The 15,442-nt window shown below is 44.4% G+C and overlaps 1 protein-coding gene across 5 annotated transcripts in view; it reads left to right on the forward strand.

Annotated features, from left to right (window-relative positions):
• The window catches only part of oxr1a (oxidation resistance 1a), a 354,447-nt gene that overhangs the window by 194,764 nt on the left and 144,241 nt on the right, over nt 1-15,442 (forward strand). The gene's annotated exons all lie outside the window — the stretch shown is intronic.

The following is a 15,442-nucleotide window of genomic DNA, read 5'->3' on the forward strand; positions in this document are numbered from 1 at the left end:
CTGTATTGTATCCTTTGGTCCACAAGCCTGTTGCCATTCAAATACTCCAATTTTTAACTGTGCTGTACATTTTTATGTTCTATAAGGATTTGACTCCATGCAAAGCATTGCTCTTAAGAGGTAAGGTGGCAAGGAAGTGCAAAATATCATTCAGGGTGGGAAAGCTCCAGATTCACAGTTTCCTCTTAAACTGCGATTAAGAACTGATGAGAGTAAAACTGAACAAATATCGAGGACCATATGGTTTCTCTTCCCAGGGAAGGATGAGTGAGAAAATACCAAATGGTTTGATCATGATCGTGCAAAATTCTCTCTGTTCAGGGATTGCCATCTTGTATTGTAAAATTCTCTCTGTTGAGGGATTGCCATCTTGAATTGCAAAATTGTTGAAGTCGTCCCATTAGTTAAGGGAGATGAAAGAAATGAGGCAACTGGAGCCATGTTATTAATTTCATAATTGTCTGGTGTGAATATAGTTCATTTGTTTCAAGGAGGTAGACGACTTTGCATAGAAAGTCAAAGCTGTGGATGACATTGGTGTGGACGAGCACAAGTTATTTAGTGAGTTTACAAAAAGAAATTTTCAACTAAAAACAAGAAGCTGGATTTGTCGGCATCTTATAGTCCCAGGTGAAGTTTGGGTAAAGAAAATTGACATGAAGCATCTAGCAGAGCACATCAATGTTTGTACTGACACCTTTGTTGTATTTCGAGATCAGGTTTATTTACCATCTGATTACACAAATACAACCTGTCGAAACAGCGCTTTCCAGTCCTTGGTGCAAAGCATGCAATGAGGCATAACTTACACAGACATATGCCAAACAAATATACATACATAAAAGTAAATATTGTTTAATAAACAGTCGACTTTCGGAAGGTTTGTGCAAGCAGTTGATCAGTCGTTCAGCAGTCGTACTGCCCATGGGAAGAAGCTGTTTTTCAGCCTGATGGTTCTGGCTCTGATCCTCCTGTATCTCTTTCCCCATAGGAGTAGCTGAAAGATGCTAGGGGGATGGTAGTGGGATGGTAGGGGTCCTCAATGATTTATATATCAAATAGTCATATATTTATGTGTCAAAGTAAGAGTGGAGAATTGTATATTAGCATTTTTAAGTTAGGCTGCAAATGCTATGACAGGGCATGCAAAATAGTAATTAAACGAGGAATGCTTTTGAAAATCATAAGGCTAGCAGCAGAGAATTGGGGGGTGGGGGGTGGTTCGAGGCAAATTAATTTAGAGCCAGTGGGCAGATTCAGAATGAATGATGGGTTAGACATGGAGGTGGGTGATGCTCATTGATCACTGAATCTATTAAAAGCTGGCTTTTGGCATGTACCAGAAGAAAGATGTGTTTGTCCTGAGAAGGAGTACAGAGGAGGACAGATTAGATAATGAGGACAAGTTGTCCACATGAGGTTTGTACTTTTTTTTTTACACACAAATGGTGATAATGGATACTTGATTGAAGGAATTAAGAGATAGGAAGCAACTGTTTCCTCTCACTGGTCTTGAAGAAGGTGTCATTACCGTAGACATAAAGTTGCTCTGTTCCACTATAATGTCAGAAAGTGCTTCTTCATTTCAAGGCCAATGGAATAGGATCATTTATTAGAAAATACCAGAACAAAGATTGATGCACATTTCTTGGCCAGGTGCAATAAGGATTTATTATTGAAACAGGTGGGATGTTGAATTTATTTACTAGGGTGGCGTAGCGGTTAGCGCAACGCCTTTACAGTGCCAGCGATCGGGTCGGGGATTTGAATCCCACGCTGTCTGTAAGGAGTTGGTACGCTATCCCTGTGTCCGGGTGGGTTTTCCCCGGCAGGCTCCGGTTTCCTCCCACCGTTCCAAAACGTACCAGGGGCGTAGGTTAAGTGGGTGTAAATTGGGCGGCATGGACTCATGGGCCGAAATGGCCTGTTACCGTGCTGCATGCCTAAATTTAAATTTAGCCTTTCTTTTTGAACCAGTGTGGTCAATTCACTTGCTCAAGGTTCAGTCCTAACGATTTCGGTTAAATGTTGTACTGTTTTCAAAACCAATGAAGAAATACAAATTATTCAATTTTCTGACCCATGTAATTGGACCTTTGCAGACTTTCAGCTGCTTCTCTATTCATAGAGTTGACTTCAAAGCCATTAATTTCGTGATTGTAGTTTGTACTGGTGAGTATCTATTAAAGAAGCTGTACTGTGTGTTCATCAGCCTCTTATTAGCAAGTAGATGCAGTTCCTGTGGTGTGTTTCTAAATATATTTGCCTTAGCTGCAAGAAGCTGGCAAAAAAGGGAAGTACAAGAGCCGTAATTTGGTATGACAAGTCTTCCGGAAGTCCTTCGGTGACTTTGTGATTGCAGTTGCTGTCAGCATGTGTTTTTGTTTCAAAATTATGCAGGAATTGATGGTTCTCATTGAAAGAAATTGTGACATAAAATTAAATGGAACAAATGGTGACCTGTTATAAATTCATACTGGACACCCTGGCCATCTTCTTTGGTGACATGCCATTTTAATTCATGCTGCTTTAATGTCCTCAGGCTTAAGATCAGACAAGGAGTGTGATTGCTTGGCCTCCTGACATAGTGTTTGTTGTGCACAATGTGCACAAACCAGGTCTCTTACTGCAGCGACAAGGGAATTTCACACCCAACTGCTCACATGTGCAACAACTTAGCAAAAATATCCCAGGATGCTTCGCGAGAACATTCAAATGGAATTTGACAGCACCGTCCCATGGAGCAACTATTTTAATGTTTGGACCAGGAAATGGTTTTAAGCGTCTTGAGGGAAAGAAGAGAAGAACTGGGGCAAAGGCATTTGGGAACAAAAGTTCAGAGCCCTTGCAGAAATGTTAGTGAAAGTTGCTGTCGATGATATCCACGGTCAGTGGAGGATGATTTTCCATTGGATCTTGTGTTGTCTGCTTTATTTGGTGGAACAGCGGTAGTCAGAAAGACTCGCAGGGGTGTTGTGGAGATTTATCCCACTAAGGTATTGTGATATATTCATGTGACATGATTTCATGACACCATAATCACATGAAGACATCACCATATCCTCATGGGAATGGTGACAGTGTTTGCGAAGTACCCTGGGTTCTTTTCCTAAGCTGTTGTAAAAGTGAACAGTTATGGATGAAATTTCCTTGGCATTGAAGTAAGCAAGACCTGAAGCTGAGGATTGCGATGACCTAAAAATATAGTTTTTCATCTTGTGAGTGACAAATGGAGATCCCCCAGGGATCTGTTCTGGGACCCCTTCTGTTTGTGATTTTTCTAAATGTTCCAAACCAGGAAGTAGAGGGATGGGTCAGTCAGTTTGTGGGCGAATCGAAGGTTGGAGGAGTTGCGGAGAGTGTAGAAGGTTGTTGAAGGTTACCACAAGATATGGACAGAGTGCAGAATTGAGCAGAGAAGTAGCAGATAGAGTTCAAGAGTTCAATCCAGATAATATGAGGCAATGCATTTTGGAAAGGCAAAACAGAAGCTGAGTGAAGGGTTAATGGTCGGCTACTTAACAGTGTGGAGGAACAGAGACATTGGTCCAAGTCCATGGATCACTCAAGGTTACTGTACAGGTTGATAGTTTAGTTAAGAAGGCCTATGATAAAGAGCCTATTTGCAGGATATCCTGAAAATACAATTTTCTTTAGACCCAAAGATCTTTTTAATTGGGGAGGCTACTGAAACAGCTTTGCTTAATAAATTAGATAAATTTCAAATGGTGTTCTTCCGATTAGCTCTAGCAGTAGCAAGGAAATGTATAACTGTTTCATGGAAAGAACAGATGGAGCTTAATTTACGAAGATGGCATTCAGAAATGAGGTCCTATATACCAATGGAGAAGATCACTTGTAATTTACGGGATAATTATTAAGTATTTAAAAAGATTTGGAGCCCATACTTGGACTATTCCAATTTGACGGGTCACGAGTGCAGCTGAATCTCCACATCGTATAGTCAATGAATGATTGAGTTATTCTCCTTATCTCTTTCTTTCTTTCTTAGTTTCTTTTTTCTTTAGCAGGGTAGGTGAGGTAGAATTTAGTTAAAGAGAGGGGGGTAGAGTTAGGGGGGTGAGGTGATTAGATTCTTTTTCTTTTTAGGGTTCTTTGTAGTTCTTTTTAGGATCTTTCTGTAACCATGACATTTTTTTGACAATTTGTTAATATTTTAATTTTGTAATTGTGGTTATTACTTTGCTTTCTAATAAATCAAATTTTAAAAAAAGAAGGCCTGTGGTATGCTGGTCATGACGTAATGTTGCAGCTCTAAAAATCACCATACTTAGAATATTGTGTTCATTTCTGGTCACTGACAAAAGACAAAGGAGGAAAAACCCAAAACCCAACCCCAACCAACCAATTTTCCCTTGCAACTGCTGCAACCGTGTCTGCCTGTCTCGCATCAGACTTGTCAGCCACAAACGAGCCTGGAGCTGACGTGGACATTACCCCTCCATTAATCTTCGTCCGCGGAGCCAAGCCAAAGAATTACAGGAAGGGCGTGGAAGCTATGGAGTGGATGCAGAGGAGATGTACCAGGATGTTGCCTGGATTTGAAAATATGTCTTATGAAGCAAGGTTAGCAGAGCTGGGGATTTTCTCCTTCGAATGAAGGATGAAAGTACAAGGTTATGAGAGGCATGGATAAGGAGGACAGTCAACGGCTTGTTCTCCCAAGGCGGAAGGAGCAAACCCCAGAGGACGTATGTACAAAGTGAAGCAAGGAGAGTTCAGGGGTAATGTTTTTACACAGAGAATTTGGGTGCCTGGGTTGCATTGCCAGGGGTGGTGGTAGAGGCTGAAACAATAGGGGCAGTTAAGAGACTTTTATACAGGCACGTGGGGTTGGAAGGGTTTTTTTTTGGTAGGTATAATATATACTCTGTTAGCTCAGTGGTTGGAGCACTGGTCTTGTAAGCCAGGGGTCACAAATTTGTTCCTTGCTGGGGCCTCATTTCTGTGAGGGGTGTTTGACAAAGTGGTGACACTGTCTTCCTTACGGTAGATAAAATTAAAGAATTTCATGTATATTACATTCTAAATGTGGTATTACATGACATAATTATTACAATAATGGAACCTTTACCTTTTTTTACAACATTGTGGACCAAAGGTCCTGCACTGTGCTGTAATGTTCTATGTAATCGGCCGACTCACACCCTACTTTGCCCTCAGCATCCTCTTCTGCATTGTAATATGTAGATAATTTAAACCTTCCCTCCCCACCACTCAGGGATCCCCTTCTCATTTCACAGAGCCACCCACCTAGAATAAAACAGATGAAACACGAGAAGATGGAGTGCCTGGTCACGAGATCTGAATACTCTTGTGTATTGTAGACGATACTTTAGTGTTGAGTTGTGCTTGCAGAGTCATCAAATGTGCGTAAATGTGTGGCCGTGCCAGGGTAAATGGTAGCTCCCACCAGGGCACCAGAGACCAGGGAAGTGTAAACGTTCTAGAGGACTCGGAAAGGGAGATGTAATGAACATGCCTATCGAGGCCGTTGGTAAATTGTCTGATCTGTTTAAAGGCCTGGTAGTGTTGCCCAGAGACGCAGAGTGTGTCCAGCTCCAACCAACCTTGCATGTTGCTTTGTTTGCAACCTCAAGCCCATGCTCCTGAACATGGAAGAGGTGGTCACTTCTGCGTCAACCCAGCCTCGGTCCGAGCCACTGTTGCAGCCCAGGCACGAGCCACAGATGGACCTGCTGAGCAAGCTCGACTGCAGCCGCCATGTCAGTGGAGTCCCACGTGTTAGGGGCTTTTGAGGGCACTGTGGCACCCTAGCAGTCTGTCCTCCAGAAGAATGTTTGGCCAGCTTATGACCCACCTGGGAGAAGCAGCAGTGGGTCATGGAGTACCAATCAGTTGTCCATTCTCCATCACAATCCTGCTATGGCCCCTCAATGGTGCCAGCGCAACAGCCACTGGACTGACATAGCTTAGAAATCTTATATTTTCTTTTCTTTTTAAAATATTTTATTGAGTTTAACAACAACCCTTTACAAAGGTATACTAAGGACAACATAAATCAAATCGTATATACACATCATGTATCAATTGTAAATTAGAAGCACGACCATAATTATTACATAACTTATTTCATTCAGGACATTAAATTATATAGTTATAAGAATTAAACATTTAAATCATGGAAAGGTGGGCTGAAATGTGGCAGATGGAGTTTAATGTAGATAAGTGTGAGATGCTTCATTTTGAGAGGAATAACCAAAATAGGACGTATGCAGTGAAGGGGAGGGCATTGAGGAATGCAGAGAAACAGAGGGAATAACGGTTCAGCATTCCATGTAGATAGGGTGGTGAAGAAGGCTTTTGGTATGCTGGCCTTTATAAATCATAGCATAGAATATAGGAGGTGGGAGGTGATGTTGAGATGGTTTAAGGCATTGGTGAGGCCAAGTTTGGAATATTGTGTGCAGTTCTGGTCTCCAAATTATAGGAAGGATATAAATAAGGTAGAGAGGGTGCAGAGAAGTTTTATGAAAATGTTGCCTGGATTGCAGTATCTAGAATATGGAGAAAGATTGAGTAGACTGGGACTTTATTAATTGGAGCGTAGAAGGTTGAGAGGGGATTTGATAGAGGTATTTAAAATTATGAAGGGAATAGAAAGAGTAGATGTGAATAGGCTTTTTCCCCTGAGGGTAGGGGCGATTGAAATAAAGGGTCATAAGCTAAGGGTTAGGGGGCAAAACTTTAGGAGTAATATAAGAGGGTGCTTCTTCACTCAGAGAGTGGTGGCTGAATGGAATGACCTTCCGGAAGAGGTGGTTGCAGCAGGGTCAATTTTGTCATTTAAGAGAAGGTTGGCTGAGTACATGGATGTGAGGGGATTGGAGGGTTATGGGCAAGGGAGTGGGTAGTGGAGTTTTGTGCGGACTAGAAGGTCCGATGTGGCCTGTTTCTGTATTGTTATATTGTTATATAACACATGCTATGTCCAAAAATAATATCGAATACAAAAATTATACAAATAATACACATATAATTCCTTTATAGAAGATATTTTATACTTCTCTGATGTGATCATTTTGAATCATTTTTTTAGGATGGTGCAGTTCGCGACACTGTTTCAGCGCCAGCGGCCCGAGTTGGAACCTGGCGCTGTCTGTAGGGAGTTTGTACGTTCTCCCCGTGTCTGCATGGGTTTACCACAGGGGGCTCTGCTTTCCTCCCTCCCTTCGAAGCGTACCGGAGGCTGTGGGTTAATTGGGCATTACGGTTTTGAGGGCTGAAAGGGCCTATTACCTTGCTGTAGGTCTAAATTTAAAACATTAGGGTTGGAACAAATGTCAAGAGATTTGTGAAGTGAAACACACCAATGCTTGGGTTTGGTCTTGGTTAGAAAGACAAAATATTTGGCCTGTTCTGTTGATTTTATCAGATTTGGCTTTTACCATTTGTGCAGTGGTTCGATGCCATCTATTTGTTACACAGTTTGCACTGCAGATATAATGAAGGCTTGGACTCCTGAAGAGGCAGCGGAACATGCTGATTTATTCTGGACGAGATAGAGCATGATTCTAGAGTTTGGGAGCTGCAGAAAACATTCCTCAAATCGGAGACTGGCAGATGGTTTTGTCGCTCAGTCTGCTGCAATAACCGGGACCTCCCAGTGGCCTGCCATTTCAGTTCCACATCCCGCTGCTACAGCAGCATGACTGTCCATGCTCTCGTGCACTGCCCAACCGACGCTACCTGCAAATTACAGGACCAAAACCTTATATTCCACCTGGACACCCTCCACAAACGGCATTGGCATCTCCTTCACCAGTGTGCGTTAGGCCCCTTGTTCATCTCTCTTTCCTTATCCCTCTGTCCGCTTCCCTCCTGCCCCTTCCTTCTCCATTCAGAGAGCTGCCCCGGTCCCTATCACTTCTCAGTTTTTTTTGTCTTCTGCTCTCCCACCTAAATCCACCTAGAACCTCTTGCCTGTGTGCCTGTTCTCCTCCCCTTGTCCCTTCTTCCCACCTCTCCACTCCTCCCCCCCCACCTAATTATTGACGTGCCTGCCTACCTTTTAATCAGCTGGTATGACCTTGCCCTCAGGTTCACCAGTTGTTGGAGAGTCAGAGGGCCAGGGGAAGCAACTACAGGGTCAAGGTGAGTAGATTGTATGGGAGAACCTTTCCGCAGGGAAGGTAGCCTCCTTACACTGCTAATCTGACAATCCACACACGAGGAACCTGAACCCCAGCTCAACGATAGTTATGAGAATCCCTGAAGAAACTGGCATCCCTCTGATATCTGTCTCTGAGGCCAACATCAGAACATCCTTTTTGTGGGTGAACCCTCACAAGTTGTCAGACCATGATGGCGTACCTGGTAGGGTCCTGAGAATCTGTGCTAACCAACTATCTGGAGTGTTCATGGACACTTTCAATCTCTCATTGTTGCAGTTGGAGGTTCCCACCTGTTTCAAAAGGGGCATCAATTACCCTGGTGCCCAAGAAGAACAAGGAGAGTTGCATCAATGACTATCGCCCCTAAGCACTGACTTCTACTGTGCTGAAACATTCTGAGAGTTTGGTCATGGCCAGAATTAATTCAAGATTCCTTTATTTCATGTAATAAAACAGGTGTAATATTACATAAAATTTGATTTAGTTTCGCCATCAGCAGAAATTGTAGGGTGCCTCATGTAGTCTGAGGAAGAGTCCGCCTAGAGTCATGGAGTTTCAGCACTCCCACAGCCAAACAGACTCCAGTCCAAACTGCCGGCAGCCTGAGCTCCGGATCCAAACCTCTGATAGGATCAGGAAGCCTTCAGCGCCCTCGGCACCCTCTCGCATCCTGGTACTGATACCTGGTGCTCCTTCAGCCAGTCTTGAACCACTGTCCAGGAGTCCGCAACCCGGTGCAAATCCTTTGACTGCAGTTGCCAGCTGCCCTAAGTCTGCTTGGGTTCCTCGCCTCGAGTCACCAAGAGCGCACCACCTGTTCTCTTCAGATGGAGAGCCCCTAGTTGGTCCGCCGCATTGGTCATCCTCCCATGGGTCGTCTCCTCTGCTTCTCCTTCTCAAATGGGGGGGGGGGGGGGGGTGGTGCTCTGTGCCAGACCTCTGCTTCTCCAGAGTCTGTAACTCCTCTAGGCTGCTGCCCAACATAGGCATCTCAGGCCCAGACCCTGCAGTCCCAGGATTTTAAAATCTGTAAGGAGCCGTCGGTAATTGGACTTGTTACGGAGTCCAGAGGACCCCAAAACACAGCAGCAATAGATATGCACCACGGCAAAGGGTTTCTTAAACAAAAGTTGCTTTTGCACATAAACAGAATCAAACTTTAACTTATTACTATCAACTTACTTAACCCTCCCCCTCTAATTCTAAGTGCACGTGTGTGTAATGTGTATATAAGTGTAGAAATGTTCTTTGGTTCACAGTGCAATGTCACTGGTTGCAAGCAATTCTTGTACTGTGCACAGAAGTTAGCATTAATAAAGTTCACCAGGCTTTGGTGCTTAACAGGCAAATGGTTACCACTCAGGAGGGTTCTTGTTGGTTTTCAGAAAGAGAGATTTCTTTTGTTCCAGGACATCTGCACCTGATTCCTTTTTAATCAGTCTTGCTGATGAAGCTTGCCCCCTTCAGGGTTCTCCAGATGATCCTCTTTCTTTCAGGTCACCACAGAGTTCCTTTCAGACAGCTTGTCTTCTCCTTTGACCAGGCAGTCTTCCAAAGTTTGCCAGCTTGTCCCTCTGGAACCGAAGCTTCTGTCTCTCCTCTCTCTCCCTCCCTCCTTCTCTGAGAGCAAAGCTATTCTCCCTCTGCCTGCAAAGATCACATGCTCTTCCAGACAAGCTGCTGCCTTATGTTGCTACTTTGTTGCCTTTTGCAAAATAGCACTCTGCAAAAGTCCTGCAAAAATTCTGTGTTTTAAAATGTTTGTGTGCAACCTGCTCTAACAATCCTCCCAAACCACCTCTAAATACTCTGTCGCAGACTGGGTGGCAGAACCCTGAAGATGAGCACTGTGTCTCCTCTTCTCGATCTCCACCAGCCCGCACCATTTTCGCGGGCAGCTAAGTAAAGATTTGGACCCACTGCCATTTGCTTAGCGCCACAATCGCTCCATGACAAATGCAAGGTCCTTAACTCTCCACTCAGCTCTGGATCACCCAGAAAACACTGACATATCTAAATGCTCCTCTTCATCGACTGCAGTTCAGCTTTCAACACCATCTTATCCTCAGTGCTGGACAACAAACTTCAAAACCTGAGCCTTTTTAATCCCCCTCTGCAACTGGATCCTCAGCTTCCTCATCGGAAGACCACAGTTGATACGAATCGGAAGCAACACCTCCTCTCTGATGATTAGCACAGGCACAACCTCAAGGATGCATGCTTAGCCCACTGCTTCACTTGTTAAATACCTGTGCCTGTACAGCTATGTGCAATTCAAATGCCATCTACAAATTTGCCAGTGGCCCCACGGTTGTCGGCAGAACCACAGATGGCGTTGAGGAAGCGAGATGAGTGGTACCCCAATAACAACCTTGCATTCAACGTTTGCAAAGCCAACGAGCTGATTGTGGACTTCAGGAAGAGGAGATCAGGAGAACACGACCCAATCCTCATGGGTGGTGGGGGGGAGTCAGGCAGGCTCAAGAACTTCAAGTTCCAAGTGTTGATGTCTCTGAAGATCTGTCCTGGGGGGTCCAGGTCAATGCAATCATGAAGAATGCTTGCCAGCAGCTATAGTTCATGAGGAGATTTGGTACGTTACTAAAGACTTACAAATTTCTCCATGGAGAGCATTCTGACAGGTTACATCACTCTCTGGTATGAAGCTCCCAATGTACGGCAAGAAAAAACAGCAGGGAATTGCGAACTCTGCCAGAGGCTTCATGGAGTTCAGTCTCACTCCATCAAGGAAATCTAAAAGAGGCAGAATTTTAAGAAAGCAGCCTCTATCATCAAAGATCCTCACCATGTAGGCCATGCCCACTTCATACTGCTACTACGAGGAAGGAGATTCAGGAGCCTAAAGTCGAACACCCAGCAGCACAAGGACAGCTTCTTCCCCTCCGTCATCAGATTTCTGAATGGACAATTAACCAGACACCATTTCAGATTTATTGTCAGGTATGTTCTGTAGGATTAGATGTTAATATCCCTTATTGCACTCCTGAGACTTGCTGCCTAGACTCTGCGGGGTAGCCAAGTGAGTGGTGGCATCATCTGCGTTATCAAGTGGGTGCCCTCCTTGCTCAGTGTTTCGCTTATAGATAGACCTACGACACCTCTCGAGTTCTCCCCCCCCTCCCCCGCCACCCCAGATGCCATTCACTCACTTGGGGGCCCAGGTGTAATCCTTTCTCCTCATTCAGAGCCATTGGCTACCCTTTTCAGCAGCTCTGGAGAGATCTTTGACTGCTTGTTGATGTATCTTTCCTCACACTCCCAACTCCCGGGAGATACAAATCCTCTGCAGCCAACTTCAACCAGTCGGACCCTCACCTTCCAGCCACGTTGCTACACACCAGCTGCCAGCTCAGCGTACCTCAGTTTCTTGCCCTCATAGGGTTCCTCCACGGCATTCTCCCACGGCTCGATGATGGAGTGAGGCCAACCGCAGCACAAGGTCTAGCCTGAGGCTGGTTTCCGCAATTTTATTTGAAAAACAGAGTCCCTGGCCTAAGTCTGCCACCATCTTCCAATCACGTGCCTTGCCTAACCTCCCGGAGTCTGATCTTGATGTAGCGATTCTGGCTTGACCCTCACCTTCCCAGACAAATGCTGTTAATGGCCAATGGGATGAAGGGGGGAGGTAGAACATTGAGACCTGTCCACCAATTTTCTAGCCTGGTTGTGACGCCCAGTGTATCAGTCTTGAATGAGGCTGGTCTTGCAGCCCACCAAAATGTGGCAGAGGGAGCATGTCAGATCCTTTCCATACACATACATGACAGCACATATAAGCCTGAAATTCTTTTTCCTGCAGGCACGGCACTAATTGGTAGCGCAAAAAGAACAGTACACAGAGGGTCGGCCCTCGGGTGGAAGTTGAAGACCCTTGAAGGAGGTGGGAGAACGACCGTGGGGGGAGGTCCCTGTGCATCATTCAGCCAGTCTTAGCTGGTTACTTTTTACACTGTACGGTACGAGGAAGATCCAAACAAATAAAGAACTTTAAACAGATAATAAATGTAAACCTGTGTACTCTGAAATGATGCATACGGATTAACAGCAGATATAATGCTGATGGTTCATTTGTTCTTTGATGGGACAATCTTGCACCAATCCTCTTCTTTGACCCCCCCCCCCCCCCCCTCCCAGTTGATGACTCGGGAAACCATGAAGTGCAGCCATGGACACTATTTAACTCTGCCCATTTAACTTTGAATCTTCAGATTAATTCCAAGAGAGTCTTCCTTTTTTTTAGATTTCTGAAGGAAGTAAGCTGATTGGCTCTTTAATGATTGACCCAATCACCTCTTAAAGGGGAGTAGTGTGAAACAACTTTAAGGTGATTGGAGCTTTGATATATTGAGATACTGCAAGTTTGTTGTTACCCATGGGTATGCATCATTTCAGCCTGTTTTTATTTATCTCCATCTTGACATTCCATGTTAACTCTCCACCCAACTACATCCACATTTCCAGCATCCTCTGCTACTTCAAATACTTCCAGTTCCGAACCGCACTGGTCTCATTTTTATCAAGGCCGCTTGATCCATTCATCCCTCCACCCCTGCCTGAGTTCCCTCTGCATCTCTGAAGGTACAGCCAGATCCCCGACCACTATCACCACTTGGCTGAACTGTTCCTTATATTTCTCGTTCTCTCATCCGCTTGCTTCCTCCAAGTAAACCATGTTGACTTGGGAGACTTTTTGATCCGTAGTTTTATTTGTCTCTTTTTCTCATAGGATTTTTTTGACCCCAACTCACTCCTCAACCATTGCTGCCCCCTCTACCCAGCACATTCCCATGTTATTGGTGATGTAGTACTGCCTTGTATCCAGAACATAGAACATTACAGTACAGTACAGGCCCCAATGGCCCACGATGTTGTGCTGACCTATGCAAACCTACTCCACAGCAATCTAATCCTTTCCTACTTCTATTTTTCTTACATCCATGTGCCAAAGAACCTCTTGACCAGCCTTCCCCGGCAATGGATTCCAGAGATGTACCATGCTCCCACAAGCAAAAACTTTGAAGTCTTCAGAGGCAATACTCTGTATGACTCCTACAAGAGAGACAACATGAAATGTATGGCATTAAACTCGGTTGTGTTCTGTGAAGTAATGGAGATTGGCCTCATAAACTCGTAATGTTTAGTAAAATTATCCACAACATGGATCACTCTTGCTGCTAGAAACATATACAATTCTTAAGGGATTGGACAGGCTAGATGTAGGAAGGTTGTTCCCGATATTGGGGAAGACCAGAACCAGGGGTCACAATTTAAAGATAAGGGGGAAGTCTTTTAGGACTGAGATGAGAATTTTTTTTCTCTCAGTGAGTGGTGAATCTGTGGAATTCTTTGCCACAGGAAGTGGTTGAAGCTGGTCCCTTATCTAAATTTAAGAGGGAGTTAGATTTGGCCCTTGTGGCTAAGGGGATCGGGGGGTATGGAGAGAAGGCAGATACTGAGTAGACGATCAGCCATGATCAAAATGAATGGTGGTGGCCTACTCTTGCACCTATTTTCTATGTTGCTATGCTTTTGCGTTCCTGAATAAATCTCAACACCAGAACCCTGAGCAGATTACATCCTGTAGTCAAAACAAAGTCTGCTGTACTCTGCATTCTCACTGGGGTAATTTAGCTCTGATTGAACTACTGTTCCTAAAGTACCATGGGCCTTTATTTTGATAATAAATAGCATGCAGTTATGTTTCCATTAATGAAGAGAAGGTGAAACTGGCAGCCAGAAATTTAACTGGAAAATCATGACTGACGGTTCATCTTTTGACCAGAAATGTTCTTTCAGGTGTAACTTTCTTGATCAGTTGAGTATTTCAAGATTTTCTGTTTCAATATTGTTGCGCTTAGAATAAACTTGAATATGTTCCTGTTCAGGGCCATATCTTCTGAAAATTAGGAACCCGTGTGGGAGAACTCCGGTAGGTTACCAGGCCATATGTGCTGGAGAAACTCAGCAGGTCATGGAGCATCCATAGGAAGGAATGGGTAGCCGATGTTTTGGGCCTGGGCACTTTGTCACGAAGGTTGGAGGTAAAAGGCTGGTGCCCGGATAAAAAGGTGAGGAAAGGAGGGAGAGAGGCAGGGGAAGTGCAGAGGCTGGCAGATAAGAGAGAATAGGTAGGTGGGAGGGTAGAGGAGAGAAAAGCTGGGACATATTGGAGGAGAGGGTAGCTCTCCAATAGGTGGAAGGGAAGCGGGTGGGGAGCTAGAGGGATAGGGAGAGTCCTCTTCCTTCCCCTCACCTTTTGATTCAGGCGTCAGGCTGCTTTTTTTTTAAACACACCTCACAAAGGCCCAAAACATCGGTTAACCTTCCTGTGGACGCTTAACCTGCTGAGTTTCCCTCATCAGGTCTATGTATTCGAAGCATCTGCAGACTTCATAGTTTAACAACTTGGTTCTCTATGGGCAGTTAGAACTGGTATGGGGCTGTCGGGTGGAATGGCCAGGCATTAGGACCCTGTGGGAGAGTGCTGGAAGACTGGTCCCTACACCCCAGCCCCTCTGGGGTCCGCATCCGTGACAGCAGCTGCAGCAGTACCTCCTCCTTGATCATGTCCTCATAGTGGTTGATGTTAACCCAGAGAATCCAGTGCATTCCCTCAATGCAGTGCAAACCCTCAAGCCTCGGTGACCTTGCTGGGTCTGCGCATTAATTCTATTTGACCTGCTTTATTCCATGTCTCTAAATTCAATACAAATCTCTCCGTTTCAGGCCTCGAATATCTCAGTTGTTCCTCCATCAGTCTTTGGGCAATGAAGTGCTCCAGATTTTAATTTAGAGGTACATATGGTAACAGTCCCTTACAGCCCACAAGCTCCCTCCGCACAAATGAACCCATGTGACCAATTAATCGACTAACCCTGAACGGGAAAAGGCCTTCCTAATTTTTCTTGGGACTGGCTTGGTATTAACACTGTCTGATTCTGCATCACATTCAAGAATGTTCTATTTTTGGAAAATCTAAGGATTTATTGGTTTGCTTGAATCTTCACTGCTCGATATCGAGTTTGATTTGTTATTCTGGATTTTTTTGGAGAAGGCTTGTACACCAACAGGTTCTCATGCTTTGGTATTGTGTTTTTCTTTTCAAGTTCAAGTGCAAGGTAATGTTTTTGTTTGTTTTGGGCTAAACTTGGAGCATCATGTGACTTCAAATCTCAGTGCTCATATTCTTAATATGTTCCCATCATGCAAAGGTTGAATTTCATAGTCTGTTTTCTGCATGAACTTCTTGAATCGTGAAGTTGTGT

The sequence above is a fragment of the Narcine bancroftii genome, chromosome 2 (genome assembly GCF_036971445.1).
Source record: "Narcine bancroftii isolate sNarBan1 chromosome 2, sNarBan1.hap1, whole genome shotgun sequence".
NCBI classification, from domain to species: Eukaryota; Metazoa; Chordata; class Chondrichthyes; order Torpediniformes; family Narcinidae; genus Narcine; species Narcine bancroftii.